Raw genomic sequence first — 22,456 nt, 5'->3', positions numbered from 1 at the left:
GGTTAATTAATTATTTAAAAATGCACCATACTACTGTAGGTTGTTCATAATAGGGGAAGCTAAGTGCATAGTTTATGGTAAATCTCCAAGCTATCTTCTCAATTTTCCTATAAATTGAGAACTGTACAAAAAATAATAAAGTCTATTTAAAAAATAGAGATAAAACAAAAAAATAGATGGAACATCAGACATAAATCTATAGTGTTTTAGGCAAACTGAGGTATATGATCAACTTATTAAAAATGTCATTAGCTAGAATCTCAAAGCACATTAAACCATTATTATGAAGTGTAATGTTAAAATAGTTTAAAAATTAATTATATCAAATAGTTATTCTGATAGTCCCAAATAATAAGACTCACAGTGTTATGTCCTCTAATGTTATACTTTCTCTAGATTGTTTTGGCTATGCTTATATACATTATTTTTAAATTTGTCAATTTCCATTAAAAAAGCTTATTAAGTGTAGGGTTGGTATGTTGAATCCATAAATTAGTATGGGAAGTATTCTCATCTTGACATTATTTATCCATGAGCATTAATTTAGGTTTAAATTTCTCCCTGCAATGTTTTGTAGTGTCTCATAAGCTATATGATTTGTAAATACTTTCTACCAGTGTGTGTTCTGTCTTTTCATATAATGGTATCTTCTGAAAGGCAAAGTATTTAATTTTGATAAAGTCCAACTTGCAAATTTTTCCTACCATCACTTGTGTTCTTGGTATCATGTTTATAGAATCTTTGCCTAACTCAAAGTCATGAAGATTCAGTGCTATTTTTTTTCTTAGAGTTTTATCATTTTTACTCCTATATTAGGGTTTATGACATATTTTTAATTACTTTTTCTGCATGGCATAGGAGAGCAAAATTGTCACAACAAAATGTGTCTCTTTGACATGTGGATTATTTTAGGCTGATTATTATTTTTTTTTAATTTTTTTTTTCAACGTTTATTTATTTTTGCGACAGAGAGAGACAGAGCATGAACGGGGGAGGGGCAGAGAGAGAGGGAGACACAGAATGGGAAACAGGCTCCAGGCTCTGAGCCATCAGCCCAGAGCCTGACGCGGGGCTCGAACTCCCAGACCGCGAGATCGTGACCTGGCTGAAGTCAGACGCCTAACCAACTGCACCACCCAGGCGCCCCTAGGCTGATTATTTTTAAGAAACAGAAGACTCCAAAAGTTGTTCTTGTTTGCCTCCCTTCTTACTGCCTAAAAGAATTTAGACACAGGACTGCAAAGGGAGCTATCATCATAAGTAACCATTGTATAATATGAAATAGGTATAGTAGGCAGGGAACAGCCTAGCAAACCTGTTTGAACAAAGTCCTCTCTGTGTCTCACTGGTTCTGGTTGGCTCAGCAAACATTTGTTTATCAAACATTTACTCTTTTCATTCTTCCTGTGAATTGCCTTTCTTCTCTTTGAAGCTGCACATCCCTACCCTCTTCTTCTTAGGTCAGAATGACATATATACCTTATTTTTCCTGACTATCTTTGGAGTCTCTCATGTGGATTCCTTACATGCACGTGATTAAATTTATTTTCTCTTGCTAATCTGTCTCATGTCAATTTAATCTTCAGACAAGCTGAAAGCAACCTTGAAGAGCAGAGGAAAATTTTTGTTCCTCAACAATGGTCTACTTTCATAGTTATGCAAGTGGATATTTCTTCTTGATTGATTTTTTAACTGCATAATACTGCATATTACTAGGATAAGTTACACTTGATGAAGAATTATAGATGATATATGTATACATGTATATGTAAGTAGAGATCTAGATGAAAGGAAATATTTTATACATAATTTCATAATTATATAAAATATACAATTAATATATTTAATGTATATATTATATATATCATAATTTGGTAAACACTTTTTTCTATGTTCATTAGAGTGTTAATTTACACTCTTCTTGTATATCTTTTCAGATTTTGTTGTAAGAATTCTTACAAATCAGAGTTCAAAGTATTCTTTTTTCCTTGATTTTTAAAAATATTTTGTATGAGTTGATAATTTTTTCCTTTTATATTTGAAAGAATTTACCCATAAAACTATCTTGACCTATGGTGGGTTTGTGTGTGTGTGTGTGTGTGTGGTGGGAGAGGGCGTTAAATTTTGAATTTAATTTCAATAATTGATAAAAGAATATTCAAGTTTCCTCTTTCTTCTTAAATCTACTTTGATAATATTTTGTAAGGCCTATATTTATTTCTTCTAACTTGTCAAGATTATTGGTATAATGTTGTAGAAAATACTTCCTTGTTTACTGCAGATGTCTGTAAAATATGTAGTAATATTCTCTTTAAATTCTTGTACCAATAATTTGTTTTTCTCTTTTCCTTTGATTAGTTTTGTTAAGAATTCATTAGTTTGGTAATCTTTTCAAAGAACCAACTTTTGGTTTTGCTAAATTTCTTTATGTTCTTCTCTACTGTTTACCTAGTTCATTGATTTCTTTCTAAACTTATTTGTTTTTTCTGCTTTTACCTTGTTGTGGTAAATGATTAAATCATTTATTTGCAGTTTTTCTTTCTTTGCAAAATAAACATGCAAGGTTTTAAATTTGCCTCCAAGCACTGCATTAGTTCAACTCATACATGTTGTTTCTGGTTTTTTCCTTATTATTCATTTAAAATGTTTTTTATTTTATTTGTCATTCTTTGTTTTCTTGAACTATCCTAAATATTATTTTTAATTTTAATGTATAATTATTCTTCAAAGTGATTGTATGGCCAAAGAATATACTCTATAAGATTTTAATCTTTGAAAATGATGATGTATGAGTTTAGACCATACTATAGTCTATCTTGATGAACATTCCATGTGTACTTGAAAAAAGTGTTTATTCAACAGTTATTAAGTCTCATGTTTTAAAAAAATACATGTTAATGAAGTCAAAGTGGTTTATAAGTTCATTCAGATCATCTGTTGATTATTTTTCCTAATCTTTCAATTATTCAAAGAAAAATATCTAATTTTTCAATGACTGTGCATTAGTTATATCTCCTATTTGTTTCTTCAAGTTTTGCTTCATGTGCTTTGGAGCTCAGATATGAGATATATGCACCTTATATTGTTATATCTTCTTAACAAATTGATCATTTTATCATTATTAAAATAACCCTGCGTGCGGTGCCTGATTGGAGTTGGTTGGGTGTCCGACTTTGGCTCAGGTCATGATCTCATGGTCCGTGGGTCCGAGCTCTGCGTTGGGCTCTGTGCTGACAGCTCAGAACCTGGAGCCTGCTTTGGATTCTGTGTCTCCTTCTCTCTCTGCCTCTCCCCTGTGGGCACTCTGTCTCTCAAAAATAATTAAAAACACTAAAAAATTAAGAAAAAAACCCTGTGTATATCTGATAGTGTATCTTTTGTTGAAATACATTTTGTCTTATATTAATATACCCTCTTCAATATTTTATTATTCAAGCTTGCATAGTATAGTTTTTCTATCCTTTTTTTTTTTGGCAACCTATTTGTGTCTTTATAACTAAAATATTCCTTTTGTAGATAACATATAGTTGTGCCTTGTTTATATATGTGATCAATCTCTGACTTTAGAGTATTGAATCTTCTTTCACTTAATGTAATTATTTTTTATATGTCTCTTATTTGTATTATCAGTTTTTTTCTCTTTTCTGTTAAACATGTTTTCTAACTATTTATTTATTTATTTATTTATTTATTTATCTATTTATTCTATCAGCTTTTAGCTATATCACTTTGCAATTTTTAATGATTGTTATAGGGTTTACAATATGCATCATTAAATTAGAAAAATGAACTTAATATTGTGCTACTTTATGTAAAGTATGAGAAAATTTGAATGATTTAGTTCTATTTACTAATTATTCTATTGTGGTATTATATACATATGCATCTTATAAATGTCACATTATGCTGCTATAAATATTTTATTTAGACAGCAGTATTTTAAAGAAATAAAAATACATTAATATATATTAAATCTATAAGTTTTTCATATAGATTCAAGTTACTATCTAATATCATTATATTCATCCAGAAAAACTTCTGTTAGCATCAATAGTAACAGTGTTGGGCGCCTGGGTGGCGCAGTTGGTTAAGCGTCCGACTTCAGCCAGGTCACGATCTCGCGGTCCGTGAGTTTGAGTCCCGCTTCAGGCTCTGAGCTGATGGCTCGGAGCCTGGAGCCTGTTTCCGATTCTGTGTCTCCCTCTCTCTCTGCCCCTCCCCCGTTCATGCTCTGTCTCTCTCTGTCCCCCCCCCCCCAAAAAAAAAAAGTTGAAAAAAATAGTAACAGTGTTACACTGGAAATTAATTCTTAAGGTTTCAATGTATCAGAAAACATTTCTTCTTTGAAGAATGGTTTCACTGGGTATCAAATTCTGAATTGACTTAAAAATCATTCTATTACCATCTGAACTTCACTATTTTTGATTAGAAAGAAATGACAATTTTAATCATCCTGCTTTTTACATAATTTATCAGGAAATCTGCTTCTAGTCCTAAATGAATAAGTTGGTTGAATAATCTTTTTTTTGCCATGATAAAATAAAATAAACTAGAAAGATAAACTAGAGGAACCAGCAATTTTCAGACAATAAACAACTGGAAACAAAAACAACTATAACTGAAGAAAGTGAAGTAATTTTGATGTGCCCTACCATCTCTGAGGCTTTCTGTATCTTGGAAAATGGATAAAAGAGGGAAAATAGAAACAGAACCTACAAAACCTGATAAAGAGAGGATATAGGATCAGAGTGTAGGGAGGCCAAAACGGCTTGGATTTGCAAAACAGAATACCGCAAAGAGGGAGCTGCATTAAAAAAAAGAGATCCAGAAATTAGGATAGGGGTCTCCATGAGGTTTTGGCTAAATATCCACCTATGGATTTAGAGAGTGAAACCCCTCAAAGTTGGAAAAGGAAAATTCCCTCATAATGAACAATTACTGAGGAACTATGACCTGAAAAATTCTCTGAGCACACAAAATTTAGAAATTCTTTGAATTCCTTCTAACTAGAATGGAGAGACATCATTAAAAGCATAAGAAATTTAATAGACACACCAAAAGAGTTAAGTCTTTGAAATGGGAGCTGAACTAGTCCTATAATAGAGAGTACTCTACACAAACCTTCAAAAAAAGTTTTAAAAACTATTAATGATATCAGACTAATCTACAAGTTACTTAATGGCCTGAAAGAAAGTTACACTTTAAAAGAATACATCAAAATCCAGAATTCAGCAAAGTAAAATATAATAATGTCCAAGGTCTGACAAAAATTATCAGACATACAAAGAACCAGATCTCTACCAAGATCCTCATAGTTTCCCACAGTATCCTTAGGCATTAAGTACTACAGTCTCTCTTCCAAATAAAGTCAGAGTTCTTTGTTCTTATGGCAAGGTTTTTCTTCTAGGAAGAAAAACTGTGTCCCTGTACCAGAGCTTGGGATTGGAACCCACTCTTTCTGGACTCACACCCTCATTTTGCAAATGGTCTTCTGGGGAAAGGTGTGGAACTTCTGATCTTCTCAGCTTTCTTTTCCCCATGTGAAACCTCTATATTGTGGTGAGGACTGTCAGGGCCCCTCTATTCTCAGACTCCCATGCCTGGACTGGAGTTTTCACCCTATAAGCAGGAGAATGATGGGGGAAGAGATAATGGCCCTCTCTCCTGCATACCTAGAATAGGGCTTCTGAACGCCATGGCTGAAGAGGTGAGAAATGGCAGCAACTTCCTTTCCTTCAATGAAACTCTAGTACAAGTTTGGGAATTGGGAAGAGAGAGACCCCATATTTTTGATGGCAGAGTCCTAGAGCAGAGCTCTTACAATGTGGAGTTGGGAGAGTGGTAAGCATTTCACTGCATAGACCACTGTGCCTGTGAAGATTTAGTAGATTTTTGTGAATAAATATTTGTCTGTTTGCTATATGCTTTTAGGAAAATTTCTAGAGATTTTAAATTATTTCTTAAAAATAATTTTTACCAGTTAAATCATTGTTTTTCAGGGTAGGAGGTTTTCTGAGCAACTTACTCTGTCATTCTAGAAGTCGCTTCTATATATAGTACATTTAGTGTCAGAAACTACATAAGCCAAAAGACCATGGAGAATCAGGGAAATTGGAACATTTTCTGAGCTGATACCCAGGTAGGGTCTGAGCTCTTCTAGGGCTACAATTGTTATTGCTGCTTCTTCTGATTTGATACTTTACCTCCCCATCTCTGAATATCTTTCTTAGTCTTCAAGCCTTCATTATGTCTTTGCCTCATCAACCTCACTGGAAGTAATATCTTTAGCTTTTGAACTCTCATGGAAGTTTTTTTTGTTTGTTGTTTTGTTTTGTTTTGTTTTGTTTTTCATTCTCTCTTATTTGTACTCAGTTTCTAACGTTAAACATTTACTTCAATTATTCTCTTTTCCCCTTGGGTCAAGAATCCTAATTTTAACTCAGGTTTGAAATGCATCTAATCATAAATGTTTCATACAATGCTTCCTCTCCACCTGGATTTGTGACTAAATGCTGTCCAGATATAAATGGAGGATTGTCTAAAGCAAATAGACTCAGCTGAGAAAGGTACACGTTATCATTCCTACATTATATATTCTTTTTCTTCCCCAAATTCTGGTGTTTTCATGCTCTTTTTAACATTTTTATTTATTTTTGAGAGACAGAGAGAGACAGAGCATGAGCAGGGGAGGGGCAGAAAAAGAGGGAGGCACAGAATCCAAAGCAGGCTCCAGGCTTCAAGCTGTCAGCACAGAGCCCAATGCGGATCTGGAACCCACCAACCGGGAGATCATGACTTGAGCCAAAGTCATACTGAGCCACCCAGGTGCCCCTGGTGTTTTCATGTTGAAGCATAAAGTAAACATAGAAAAGAAAGCTTGTAGAAAGGAAAAACAGAAGAGGTGGAGTAATGAAATAATGAATTTAGCAAACTACCCCTTGATATTCTACCTCAGAATTCATTTATGTGATTGAATAAATCTTTTATTTCAGTCCCTGTTGCTTTCTGCTATATTCAGAAAATCTAGGGTAAAATTCACAGGGTTATTGACAATTATTTATGTGTGTCTCTCTTTCTCACTGTCCTAAAAACTCTTTGAAAATAAGAGAAATGCCATACATGTAATAAAGTTTATAGAAAGTGTATTAGTGGTTGCCTAGAGGTGATGGGTAGGAAATGGAAGGGAATAGGGAATGACTGCTGATGTATGTGGGATTTTTTTTTTTTTAGTGTGATTAAAATGTTCTCATATTAGACTGTGGTGATGGTTACACAATTCTGTAAATATGCTAGAAAACATTTGAATGATATACTTTAAATATGTGAATTGTATAATATTTGAATTACACATCAATAAATCTATTTTCAAAAATAGAAAAATTTTACTCAAAAGTGCAATAGGAGACGTTGATCAACAGCATAAATAGAATGCATGATCCTCCTTTGTATTAGAATTATAGTTTGGGAAGAGGATTTTTTTCATATCTTAAATTTTAATGAATATCTTTTATAAATATAAGTCTGTGTGAAAGAGCTAAATGAGTAATTTCAGTTAAAATAAGTAAATTCATCTTTTCTGATCCATATTTAAGTTCCTGTAATGCTATCAGTGTTCAGAAATATTTATTAAATAAACAAATTGAGGTTATGAGAGTCCAAAGTCTCTCAAATAATGCACTTGGAACAAAGAAAGCCAATTTAGCATTATGTATTGGTCCTTATGTCCTATGAAGGATGGTTTGGAAATTATTTCAAAACAATATAACCACCATACTAGGTAAAATAATTTCTGTTCTCATATTTTGATTGATATTTTCAAAAATGTTTTCATCTTTTTAACCTCCCCTTTTGCTTTGTCTCTTATTCTATTTCTCTTACTTTTCTTCTCCTTCCCCTGAAGATTCTTGAAATTCTTCTCAACATGGAGCATGAGATAGTTCCTAAGAACTGTCTGGATTTGGTACTAGGAAGGAATGTATGAGTCATTGTTGGTTTAGGAGGATTACTTCAATGACAGGTGTTAAGAAGAATGGTTAGGAGGAGAAAGTGGATGCATACATTTTATAAGAGATGATGTAGATACTAGGTGAAATGGCTTGAAATGCTAACAATGTTAATGGAAAAGAAGAAACAAAACATTAAAAAGAGTAAATTATAAATATTTGGATGGGTATGTATACAAGGGATTGCAGTGATATTACTAATTTGTATGATGAGAAATGGATGGTGTCATTTTGGACCCAAATTTAGAATGTTGCCAAGGCTATACTCCGGTGACTAAATACACTGATATTAAATATGAACACACATAGAATTTTCATGAAAATAGAAAAACCTTCCTGTTAAACCTGTATGAAGGACTTGAATTTTCTTACTGACAGGAAGAGGAAGAGGAAGGGATGGGAATTTTGTGCTTAAAGTAGAATTTCTGATTATGAGACACCATAAATGGGTCAATTAACATAGTTTTTTATGAACATAGTGTGAATGAGGATGAGGTAGTAGGTCAGTTCCAGAATAATAGGCTGTACTCTTAATATATGAGTGCATCTAGTAGTCACCAAGTGGAGTAAGAATGGATGTGTTTGTCTGAATGTAAAATGTCACTATAACTGGGGAAGCATTAAGTATATGTCCTATTTACTACAAGTAAGTTCTTAGAATGTCAAGAAGAGAATTACCTCTTGTAGTAAAAAATGGTCAATTATAGTAGATAAAGTTATTTCTAGTTTCTAGTAGGAAAAGTGAAATTGTGTATTTTTTCTATGAGTTGATTATACTGATCAATTTAGGAAACATGATTTTAGAACACATGTACTGAGATATTAAAGTCAAACAACCCAATTCAACACCTTCTGTCCTCTAGGACAATTTTCTGACCTGGTTCCTTATTTCATGAGTATGATAGTTTTTGATACAGATATATCTACTCAAGTGTGCACAAATCATCACAGAAAAATGATTTGTTATTATATCTTTCACTACACATTTGGTGTCAGAATGCATTTTATATAACAAGTAGTCAGGTAAGGAGTTGTATCTATGAAAATAAAAACTGTGAGGTAACAACTTAAGTTTTTTAGAATTAGCAAGCATATTTTCAATAACGTTAATAGCATTTGTAATGAGGTTGTGCTTTAAAAATAATAGAAAATTTGAGTTCTGACTTCTTTTTTGGACTTGTGTTTTAATGCTTAAATTTCTGAAAGCATATGATGATTCTCAAAGTTATCATTTTTCTACCTACTGCTAGAAATTTCTTGCCTACTGGTTTCAGCACCTCTTCAATGGTGTTAAGGCCAATTAGTGATACATCAAAGTTTTTTTTTTTTTTAAATAACAGAAAGTTTAAACTACTACAGAACATTTGAACATCCAGCCCTAAGAAAACCTATGATCTCATGATCTTTGATCTGTGCCTATGTGGCTAAATTGATAAATGTGCTTTCATTACCAACTTTGAGTCTCATCAGGAAGCAATGAGAATGAAAATAAATGGTCTAATTTTAATTAGAATGGCAACTTCTGTGAAAAAGATTATAAGGCAGGTATTAATGTTTTTTAGCAGATGTATATAGATATTCCCCTTTAGTCTTTCTGACAGTGTAGTTGAAAATCAGTTACTTGTTAATATGACAAAATCTAGCAAAAACTAATGAACTAACAGACTACAACAACACCTACAACAAACTACCTACATCTTGGCAAATGTTTGCATTTGATCTCATTTTCAGTTCAAATATAATCGGAGATCATGCAAATGTGTATTCATTAATTTATACAGATCACACACAAAAACATGTTTATTTCACTCGTTAGATTGTGTTTATTTAAAGAACTATGGAGTTATTTTGATACCTAATAATCCAGGCCTAGAAAAAAAATGCAGAGTTTCAGTGGAGAATTTAGTTTATTATTTAACATTATGAAGGAGAATTTTAAAAGGAAAAGAAAACCTTTTTGGAAGCTAACAGTGGCTTTACCCCATCTGGAAAGGCTGTTTTTAATGTTACTTTGGATGCCTCTATTTCTTATCATCTTTTTATTTCTCTGTCACCACTTATGAAACAACTTTATATCCACACTCTTTTATAGTCACTTTCTCGAAGATATTACAACACAGGATCTAGTCAGTCTTACATGTTGCTCCTTGATATGCTAGTGTATATTGCAGAAGAACACGGGTTGGGGTTGAATCACAGCTTGACCACTTATTGGATTGAAATTATCCAATCTCTTGAGTCTGAGATACCTTCAACTTAAAAGTGGGATTATAACATATAAATCATAGTATTTTTAACTGCTACGTATTATATAATAAAAAGTTAGTGTTGTGCTTTACACATAAAGTATCAGTAAATGATTCAGTAATAATAATGCTGACAGTGGAGACCCCTGAAGATGTATTTCAGTGAGAAGCCAGGATGACAATGGTATTTGGCCATTAAATAAAGAGTATGAAATCTAAGTGTGAAGACTGGGATGAGAATAGATAAGGTCCAAATTATTTATATTTTCTTCAAAGTAAAGAGATAAAGGGCATAGATAAGAAAGTAGATAAATGTATAGATAAGTCTCAGTGCATGAAATCAAGCAATTCATAGTGTAGATTTGTAATGTCCAATAGGGTAGCCATATGAGAGTACTGAGCGTCTGAAATGTGACTGGTCCAAAATGAAATGTGTTATAAGTATAAAATGCACACTGGGGTTTGAAGGAACTTAATGTAAGAAAAATCAAAAGGACACAAAATCGCCCCATAATAATTTGAGTACTGATAACATTGAAATGATAAAAGATATTTGGAGATTTATATTAAATGAAATGTTATTTAAATTATTTTACCTTAAGTGTAGTTACAGGAGAATTTCAAATTACATGTGTGGTTCACATTTTATTTCTAGTAGACTGATGTAGTTTAGAGAAAGAGATTGGCATGGGAATAACTATCCTAATAACCTAAGTGTTAGACAAAATATTGGTGGGTGTATTCTTATTCTCATTGGCATTTGGAGAGGTTCTCAAAGTGGGTGGTGTTGGATTATACATAAGAAGAAAAATACATTTTCTCTAGATAGTGAAAACAGTAAGAAAGACCTTGGTTACCTACTAATTGTGAGAAAAAAATTTTAAGATGACTGCAGTTGGACCTGGATTTAGACACAGAGTATAGGTAAAAAAGGAATGACTTCTCAGTTTCATAGAGAATGCTTCAACTGAAATGGGATAACTCAAGAAACACCTGGTTTTACAGGTTATCTGAGCAAGACTTACATCATTAATCTGTACAATAAAAATTTGCTGACAGCCACTTAGTTTTCAACATAACACAATTGTTAATATTGTACGTATGTTGGCATGGAAAGTAGCAGAGAAAAACAATTTGCAAAACATGTTTCTTTTTCCAGACAGCTAAATAATATCACAAAATTCTTAATAATTCTCCATTTTAGACATAAAACTCAAAATTCCCTTTCTTAACATTTTATAAAACATCTACATATTTATTTGTGTTCTTTAATTTATAGTTTAAAACAGTCAAAAAAGTGTGAATTCTGGGAACATCAATTTAGCAACACTAGGCAGCAGAGAAGTCTGCATCCCAAAACCTCCAAGAGGTTTAGGAAAACTATAACAAGAACAAGATCTGCCATCTCTGGCTAAAAGGCTTGGAAAAGAAGATCCCAGGACAAACTTAGTAGGGACACCTCGGCCCAAAAGCAGTGGCAAGTTCAATCTGCCCATGCAGTCGCAATTGTGGGAATCCACCTGCGTGAGCTAACCCACCCCCTACCCAGTACATGCTGGCAGCACCCAATTTGTCAGAAGTAGCAGCACCAGCAAGCCTGATATCTCCAGGTCCTCCATTTAGTTATAGAAGGCAAACCAAGTCCAGGTTCTCCAGATCAGTAACTGAGGACCAGACAGCGACTCAGACCCTGGTGCTTCTGACCCTCTACCTAGAAGTATAGGGCACTTTCCTTTTCTCTGCCACACAATATAGATGTAATGGGAAACCAACGAGCACTGGGCCAGAGATCAGGGCACAAGAAATTCAACATATTCCACCTGACACCGAATGATAACTGGGTGGCTTAAGAAAGCTTTCCACTTCCATGCATAGTACTAGTGGGGATCTAACAGGTGCTCACTCAGAACCAGAAAAATGAAGCAGAGCAAAACATTGTAAGGCCTCAGAAAAGTAAATGGTCATTGGACTACAGCCCATAAAACTAGACCAGAAAAAAAAAGTTCAGGATATAATAAAACATCACTTGTCATGTCAAGAACCAAGAAAATTGTAACTTTAAAGAGAAAAAAACAAATGACATCAATACAGAGATGAATCAGATATTGGAACAATTGGACAAAGATTTTAAGCAGCCACCATAAAATTGTTTCAAAGGGTAATTACAAATTCCTTTGCAACCAATGAAAAAATAAAAAGCCTCAGCAAAGAAATAAAAGTTATAAAGTAACTAGAAATTATAGAACTGAAAAATACAATAACTGAAATGTTAAAAAAAGAAAACTTGTTTGATAGGCTCAATACTAAAGTAGAGATGACAGAAGTTAGAAGCAATGAGGTGACAGATGAATAGAATTTCCTCAATCTGAACAGACAGAAATAGACTTTTACCAATTCCCACAAACTGGATGGCTTAAAACACGTCTGGTGACTGGAAGCCTGACAGGGTTGGTTTCTTTTGGAGGCTCTAAGACAGGATCTGGACCTTGCCTTTATCCTGGCCCCTGGTGGTGGCCGAAAGTCCTTTGCATTCCTTGGTTTGTAGATCTATCACTCCACTATATGCCTATATCTTTGTTTGGTGTTCTCCCTGTGTGTTTTCACATCTTCTTTCTGTGTGTTTCGTTGTGCCCAAACATCTATCTTCTAAGAACATCAGATATTGACTTAGGGCCCACCCTAATCCAGTATGACCTCATTTTAAGTTCATTACATCTGCAAAGGCCCTTTTTCCAATAAGGTCACACTCCTGGGTAACTAGAGTTAGGATTTAAATATATGTTTTAGGGTGACATATTTCTATACTCAATAGAGAGGAACTGGGTAGGATAGCAAAAATATTCACTTTTCTTTCCAGTCCTTCTACTAATTCATTTGGACCAAAGGAACATGTTAACACTTCTGCAGACTTCAGGGTCCTTATCTGTGAAGGTAAGGATTTGTACCATATGATTTCTAGGGACATTTTAGATAAATAATTCTGTGATTCTCCAATCCAGTGTCATTGGCACTGCTCTACCAGATGGTTGTGAAAACAATAAATAAATATGAGTCCATGACTAAATATTGATTTCAACCTTAGTCATATTTATAAATTCTAGAGAAACTTCTGAATCAATTTTGCTTGAATTCAAGTTATAAAACTGGTAGCCACTATTGAGTTCAATAACATTTTTGTGATGTGTTAAATTATACTGGTTACTCAGAAAAATAGTGTTTTGTTTTATGCTAGCAGGACAAGGTATTTTCTTTCTTTAAATCTTCAGAGACATAGGCACAGATACATTATCTCTTCAGAAATGTTTTTAAACACACCCTTCCTGGATAATGTGGTAAATTATATAAAGAATAATAATTTTTCTTTATTTTTCCAAGTACCTAAATCCCCTTTTAGGTGATTATTGTCTATACAATGGAGCCAACATTTTAAATTTTGGATATTCCTGGTTTTGTTTGAATTTCAAAGAATCTGTATAAAGCCTTCAAGAATTTCATGCTTCATTTCTTCTAAGCTTATTATACCTCCTTTGACCTCACTGTCTCACTCATATATTTTTTAAAAACCCAGTAGAATTATTTATATAATGTTTTACAATATGTGTTCAATACCTCAATTATAATGCATTAACTTTCTAGTACCTCTCTTAACTTCTTTTATAAAAATGAGAACAATAGGCATTTATATTTATATATATGTAATTTATATATTTATATATGTTACATGTACACTTATATATGTAATATATATTTATATATATAACACATATATATATTTATATATGTAATATATATTTATATATATGTAATTTATATATATGTTTACATAATATATAAATTCTTTCTACAAACTTAGTTGTAAATAATTTAAGGAAACCTTTTGATTTGAGGAAAGCATTATTTTGACAAAGTACCAATCACAGTAGTCAGGTGGCTTATATTTTTTTTCATGTGAGAGAAAATTGGGTTAGGTTCTAATATAGTATCCTGACTTCCATAATATCTGAATAATATCTTTATCTACCTTACTTCTGAGTCAGTTTAAATGTGAAAATAAAGCCAGTTTAAGGGGGGGAAACATAGTAAAATGAAAAAATCAGAACTAAAATCTATTCAATGGTATTTGCTGACAGAAAGTTTCATTATATAATAATTAAATCCACAAAACAGTCAAGTGAAAGACTATATTGGTCAGGATTTTCTGTGTTGTATGTGGCAAAAAGAAAAAATCTTACATGGACTTAACTGATTTATGAGACTCAGGAATACAGCTATAGTGGATTTTATGCGTGGCTAAACCTCAGAGAGGTTTAAATCTCTCTGTCTCTTTCTTTTTTCTTTTCAATGCCTTATGAAATTTTGTCTTCCAGCAATTTACAGGCTTTTAATACACTGATTCAGTATTCTTTGTGGAAATAGAAATTCCTTTCCTGATAGTTCTAGAAAATACCCAAAACTGATTCCAATTTAATAGGCTTGAATTGTGTGGCTACTTCTGGAATCAGGCAAAGGTCTCATAGCCCTTGATTCACAGAAGGTAAGATGGCACACTTATTATTTTCATTTAATACATAATAAAATTAAGATAAATAAAGCAAACACCATACATACTTTTTAAAAAAGAATTGTACATGTTTTATTTTATTTTATTAGTTATGTTCTTGGTATGCCATTTTTTATGTTTCAAGGTTTTATTTAAACTCCAGTTAGTAAGCATACAGTGTAATATTGGTTTCAGGAGTAGAATTTAGTGATTTGTCACTTATATATAATACCCAGTGCTCATTACAAGTGCCCTCATTAATACCCATCACCCATTTAGCCCATCCCCTGCCCACCTCCCCTCCAGCAACCCTCAGTTCATTCTCTATAGTTAAAAGTCTCTTATGGTTTGCCTTCCTCTCTCTCTTTTTTTTTCCTTTCCCTATGTCCATCCATTCTGTTTCTTAAATTCCACAAATGAGTGAAATCATATGGTATTTGACTTTAACTGATTTGTTTTGCTTAGCAGAGCACACTCTAGCTCAATCCATGTCATTTCAAATGGAAAGATTTCTTTCTTTTTTATGGATGAGTGATACACACGCGCGCACACACACACACACACACACACATACATATACACATACACACCCCACATCTTCTTTATCAATTCTTCAGTCGATAGACATTTGGGCTCTTTTCATAATTTGGCTATTGCTGATAGTGCTGCTGTAAACATCAGGTATATGTGCGCCTTCGAGTCAGTATTTTTGTATCTTTTGGGTAAATACCTAATAGTGCAATTGCTAGATCATAGGGTAGCTCTATTTTTAACTTTTTTAGGAACCTCCATATTGTTTTCCAGAGTGGTTGTACCAGTTTGCATTCCTACCAACAGTGTAAGAAGGTTCCCCTTTCTCTACATGCTTGCCAACATCTGTTTCCTATGTTGTTAGTTTTAAGAATTCCGACAGGTGTGATGTGGTTTCAGTTTGTATTTCCCTGATGATGAGTGATGTTGAACATCTTTTCATGTGTCTGCTAGCCATCTGGATGTGTTCTTGGAAAAATGTCTATTCATGTCTTCTGCCCATTTTTTAACTGTGTTATTTGTTTTTTGGGTGTTGAGTTTGGTAAGTTCTTTATAGATTTTGGATACTAACCCTTTATCTGATATGTCATTTGCAAATATCTTCACCCATTTGGTAGGTTGCTTTTAGTTTTGTTGATTGTTTCCTTTGCTGTGCAGAAGCTTTTTATTTTGATGAGGTCCTAATAGATCATTTTTGCTTTTGTTTCCTTTGCCTTCAGAGATGTGTCTAGAAAGATGTTGATATGGCTGAGGTCAAAAAGATGGCTGCCTGTGTTCTCCTCTAGGATTTTGATGGTTTCCTGTCTCACATTTAGGGTGTTCATCCCTTTTGAATTTATTTTTGTGTAAGGTGTAAGAAAGTGGTCCAGTTTCATTCTTTGATGTTGCACCTCTTCCAGATGTGCTCCAAGAAGGGAGAATTGTCTCTCCTTATGTGACCCAAGGGATCCTCAGGCCACACTGTCTGTCCCAGGCCTCTGCCCTCCTTCTCTGCAGGAACACTGTTATAGCCAGGCTCCACACTGGCCACAGTGCAGACCTCTAAAACTTCAGACTTTAGGCTTTGGTGGTTGTAAAAATTCACGATAATCAGTCCCTCTCCTTTTCCCAGTCAGTGGTTTTGAGGAAATGTTTTCCTTGTATGATCCCCTGTGTGCTCTTCTTTCTCCATCTCTCTCTCACCTCTCTGTGTTACTGGGCTCCCTCATTTCTGCATTACCAACAATCCATTTCTCCCCCAAACCATGTATCTGTATCTTCTACCTTCCACAAGGCGGCCTCTTCTGTACCTCTAGTTGTGCAGTTTGTTCTGCCAATCCTCAGATCAGTTTCTTGGATACTCAGAATTATTTGACATTTATCTAACTGTGTTTGAGGGATGAGGCAAGAATAAGTCCCCCTACTATTCCACCATCTTAATTCCGCACCATGTAAACTTATAAGTATGTCTGAGCACTCCAATTCAGGTTATTCCCATTCCAAATCCCATTCTCTTTTTAAGGATTCATAAAGAAAATCAAGGATATGCTATTTTAGAAAAAGGATGAAGGGAAATATGGGTGTTCTGCTTTTCCTGAACAATCTACCTAGATGTCAATCTACCATACGAACAGTCTACTCATGGTGTCATTCATAATGACAAAAAAGCACATGAATGATCTTTTGGTCAATCAGTTAATATTATTTCTTGATTATGGAGAAGGTACTATAGAGTATACATAGAGCAAAAAAGACCAGTCCATGCCTTCATTTAGTTTAGTTGGATTATGCTCTAAATATGTTATTGATTGATAGATTGGTTTTATTTTATTTATTTATGTATGTTTTAAATTTATATCCAAGTTAGTTATCATACAGTGCAATAATGATTTCAGGAGTAGAATCCAGTGATTCATCCCCTACATATAACACCCAGTGCTGATCCCAAAAAGTGCCCTTCTTAATGCCCCTTCCCCATTTGGCCCTTCCTCCCACCCAGAATCCCTCCAGCAACCCTCAGTTTGTTCTCCATATTTAAGAGTCTCTTATGCTTTGCCCCCCTCCTTGTTTTTCTATTATTTTTGCTTCCCTTCCTTTATGTTTATCTGTTTTGTATCTTAAATTCCACATATGAGTGAAGTCATATGATATTTGTCTTTTCCTGATTAATTTTGCTTAGCATAATACACACTAGTTCCATTCATGTGGTTGCAAATGGCAAAATTTCATTCTTTTTGTTTGCCGAGTAGTACTCCATTGTATATACATACCACATCTTCTTTATTCATTTATCTGTCGGTGGGCCTTTGGGTTCTTTTCATTCCTTGGCTATTGTTGAAAGTGCTGCTGTAAACACCTAAGGTGCGTGTACCCCTTCAAAACAGCACACCTGTATCCCATGGATAAATGTCTAGTAGTGCAATTGCTGGGTCATAGGGTAGTTCTTTTTTTAGTTTTTTGAGGAACCTCCACACTGTTTTCCAGAGCGGCTGCACCATTTGCATTCCCACTGGCAGTGAAAAGCGTTCCTCTTTCTCCACATCCTCACCAACATCTGCTGTTTCCTGTGTTGTTAATTTTAACAATTCTGAAAGGTCTAGGGTGGTTTTGATTTGTATTTCACTGATGATGAGTGATGTCGAGCATCTTTTTAATGTGTCGGTTGGCCATCTGGATGCCTTCTTTGGAAAAGTGTCTATTCATGTCGTTTGTCCATTTCTTTAATGGATTATTTGTTTTTTGGATGTTGGGTTTGAAAAGTGCTCTATAGATTTTGGATAGTAATGCTTTATCTGATATGTCGTTTGCAAATATCTTCCATCCTGTCGGTTGCCTTTTAGTTTTGCTGATTTTTTCCTTTGCTGTGCAGAAGCTTTTTATTTTGATGAAGTCCCAGTAGTTCATTTTTGCTTTTGTTTCCCTTGCCTCCAGAGACACGTTGAGTAAGAAGTTGCTATGAACGAAGTCAACGAGGCTTTTGCTTGCTTGCTTCTCTAGGATTTTGATGGCTTCTTGTCTTATGTTTAGGTCTTTCATCCATTTTGAGTTTATTTTTGTAATGGTATAAGAAAGTGGTCTAGGTACATGCTTTTGCATGTCGTTGTCTGGTTTTCCCAACACCATTTGCTAAAGAGACTGTTTTTATTTCATTGGATATTCATTCTTGCTTTGTCGAATATTAGTTGGCCATATGTTTGTGGATCCATTTCTGGGTTCTCTATTCTGTTCCATTGATCTATGTGTCTGTTTTTTTTTGTATCAGTATCATACTGTATTGATGATTTACAGATTTCTAATACAGAAGTCTAGAATTATGATGGCTCCAGCTTTATTTTCTTTTTCAGGATTTCTTTGGCTATGCAGGGTCTTTTCTGGTTGCATAAAAATTTTAGGGTTGTTTGTTCTGGCTCTTTGAAGAATGCTGGTGTTATTTTCATAGAAATTGCATTTAATATGTAGATTGCTTTGGGTACTATTGACCTTCTAACAATATTTGTTCTTCCAATCCATGAACCTGGAATATTTTTCCAATTTTTTGTGTCTTCTTCAATTTCTTTCATAAAGTTTCTATGGTTTTCACTGTATAGATTTTTTTCACCTTTTTGGTTAGGTTTATTCCTAGGTATTTTATGAGTTTCGGTACAATTGTAAATGGGATCAATTCCTTGAATTCTCTTTCTGCTGCTTCATCATTGGTGTATAGAAATGCAACCAATTTCTGAGCATTGATTTTATACACTGCAACTTCGCTGAATTCATGTATCAGTTCTAGCAGTTTTTTGGTGGAATGTTTTGGGTTTTCCGTATAGACTATCATGTTATCTGTGAAGAGTGAAAGTTTGACTTCCTCGTTGCCAATTTGGATGCCTTTTATTTCTTTGTGTTGTCTGATTGTTGAGGCTAGGACTTCTAATGCTATGGTGAATAATAGTGGTGACAGTGAATATCCCTGTCAGTCCTGACCTTATGGGGCAAAGCTCTCCATTTTTCCCCATTGAGGATGCAGTGAGTCTTTCATATATGGCTTTTATGATCTCGAGGTATGGTCCTTCTATCCCTACTTTCTTGAGGGTTTTTATCAAGAAAGGATGTTGTATTTGTCAAATGTTTTCTCTGCATCTGTTGAGAGGATCATGTGGTTCTTGTCTTTTCTTTTATTAATGTATTGTATCACATTGATTGATTTGTGGATATTGAACCAGCCTTGCATTCAGGGTCTGAGTCCTACTTGGTCATGGTGAATAATTCTTTATTGTTGGATATGGTTGGCTATTATCTTGTTGAGAATTTTTGTATCCATGTTCATCAGCGAAATTGGTCCATAGTTTCCCTTTTAGTGGGGTCTTTTGTTTTGGAATCAAGGTAATGCTGGCTTTGTAGACTGAGTATGGAAGTTTTCCTTCCATTCCTATTTTTTGGAACAACTTCAAAAGAATATGTGTTAACTCATTTTTAAATGTCTGGTAGAACTCCCCTGGAAAGCCATCTAGCCCTGGAGTCTGGTTTTAGGGATGTTTTTGATTATTGATTCAATTTCTTTATCAGCTAGGGGTTTCTTCAAATTTTCTATTTCTTCCTGTTTCAGTTTTGGTACCCTATATATTTCTAGGAATTTGTTCATATCTTTCAGATTGCCCAACTTATTGGCATACCGTTGCTCATAATATTCTTATTATTGTTTATATTTCTGCAATGTTGCTTGTGATCTCTCCTCTTTCATTCTTGATTTTATTTATTTGGGTCCTTTCATATTTCATTTTGATCAAACTCGCTAGGGGTTTAACAATATTTTTAATTCTTTCAAAGAACCAGCTTCTGCTTTCATTGATCTGTTTTTGTTTGTTTGTTTGTTTGTTTTGTTTTCAATAGTGTTGATTTTTGCTCTAATATTATTTCTTATCTTCTGCTGGTTTTGGGTGTTATTTGCTGTTCTTTTTCCTGCCCTTTAAGGTGTAAGATTAGGTTGTGTATCTGACACCTTTATTCCTTCTTTAGGAAGTCCTGGATTGCTATATACTTCCCTCTTATGACAGCCTTTGCTGCATCCCAGAGATTTGGGGCAGTCATGTTATAATTTTCATTGGCTTACATGTAGTTTTTAATTTGCTATTTAACTTCTTGTTTAGCCCATTCATTCTTTAGTAGGATGTTCTTTAATCCCCAAGTATTCATTGTCTTTCAACAAAGAAACGAAGAAATTTTTTCTTGCAGTTGATTTCAAGTTTCATAACATTGTGGTCTGAAAATATGCACGGTATGATCTCCATCTTTTTGTACTCATTTAGGGCTGATTTGTGTTCCAGTATATGATATATTCTGGAGAATCTTACATGTGCACTTGAGAAGAATGTGTATTCCATTGCTTTAGGATGAAATGTCCTGAATATATCTGTTAAGTCCATCCGGTCCAGTATGTCCTTCAGAGTCATTGTTTCCTTGTTGATTTCTGCTTAGATAATCTCTTCATTGTTGTAAGTGTGGTGTTGAAGTCCCCTATTATTATTTTATTATCAATGAGTTTCTTTATGTTCATGATTATTGATTTATATATTTGGTTTCATCATGTTGGGGGCATAAATGTTTACAAATGTTCGATCCTCTTGTTGAATACACCCGTTAATTATGATATAATGCCCTTCTTCATTTCTTGTTACAGTCTTCATTTTAAAGTCTAAATTTTCTGACATAAGTATGGCTACTCTTTTGGAGACCATTAGCATGAGAGATGGTTCTCCATCCTCTTACTTTCAATATGAAGGTGTCTTTAGGTCTAAAATGAGTCTCCTGTAAACAGCATATAGATGGATCTTGTTTCTTTATGCATTCTGTTACCCTATGTCTTTTGATTGGAGCATTTGTTCTATTGACATTTATTTATTTATTTATTTATTTATTTATTTTCCAATATATGAAATTTATTGTCAAATTGGTTTCCATACAACACCCAGTGCTCATACCAAAATGTGCCCTCCTCAATACCTATCACCCACCCTCTCCTTCCTCCCACCCCCCATCAACCCTCAGTTTGTTCTCAGTTTTTGAGTCTCTTATGCTTTGGCTCTCTTCCATTCTAACCTCTTTTTTTTTTTTCCTTCCCCGCCCCATGGGTTTCTGTTAAGTTTCTCAGGATCCACATAAGAGTGAAACCATATGGTATCTATCTTTCTCTGTATAGCTTATTTCACTTAGCATCACACTCTCCAGTCCCATCCATGTACAGAGTGCCATATTTCATTCTTTCTCATTGCCAGGTAGTACTCCATTGTGTATATAAACCACAATTTTTTTATCCATTCATCAGTTGATGGACATTTAGGTTCTTTCCATAATTTGGCTATTGTTGAGAGTGCTGCTATAAACATTGGGGTACAAGTGCCCCTATGCATCAGTACTCCTGTATCCCTTGGGTAAATTCCTAGCAGTGCTACTGCTGGGTCATAGGGTAAGTCTATTTTTAATTTTTTGAGGAACCTCCACACTGTTTTCCAGAGCGGCTGCACCAGTTTGCATTCCCACCAACAATGCAAGAGGGTTCCCGTTTCTCCACATCCTCTCCAGCATCTATAGTCTCCTGATTTGTTCATTTTGGCCACTCTGACTGGCATGAGGTGATTTGTATTTCCCTGATGAGGAGCGACGTTGAGCATCTTTTCATGTGATTTTGGCCATCCGGATGTCTTCTTTAGAGAAGTGTCTATTCATGTTTTCTGCCCATTTCTTCACTGGGTTATTTGTTTTTCGGGTGTGGAGTTTGGTGAGCTCTTTATAGATTTTGGATACTGGCCCTTTGTCCGATATGTCATTTGCAAATATCTTTTCCCATTCCGTTGGTTGCCTTTTAGTTTTGTTGGTTGTTTCCTTTGCTGTGCAGTTTTTTATCTTCCTAAGGTCCCAGTAGTTCATTTTTGCTTTTAATTCCCTTGCCTTTGGGGATGTGTCGAGTAAGAGATTGCTATGGCTGAGGTCAGAGAGGTCTTTTCCTGCTTTCTCCTCTAGGGTTTGGATGGTTTCCTGTCTCACATTCAGGTCCTTTATCCATTTTGAGTTTATTTTTGTGAATGGTGTGAGAAAGTGGTCTAGTTTCAACCTTCTGCATGTTGCTGTCCAGTTCTCCCAGCACCATTTGTTAAAGAGACTGTCTTTTTTCCATTGGATGT

This window comes from Prionailurus bengalensis, chromosome D3, assembly GCF_016509475.1.
Source record: "Prionailurus bengalensis isolate Pbe53 chromosome D3, Fcat_Pben_1.1_paternal_pri, whole genome shotgun sequence".
NCBI classification, from domain to species: domain Eukaryota; kingdom Metazoa; phylum Chordata; class Mammalia; order Carnivora; family Felidae; genus Prionailurus; species Prionailurus bengalensis.
Note: the sequence above shows the minus strand (reverse complement) of the source record.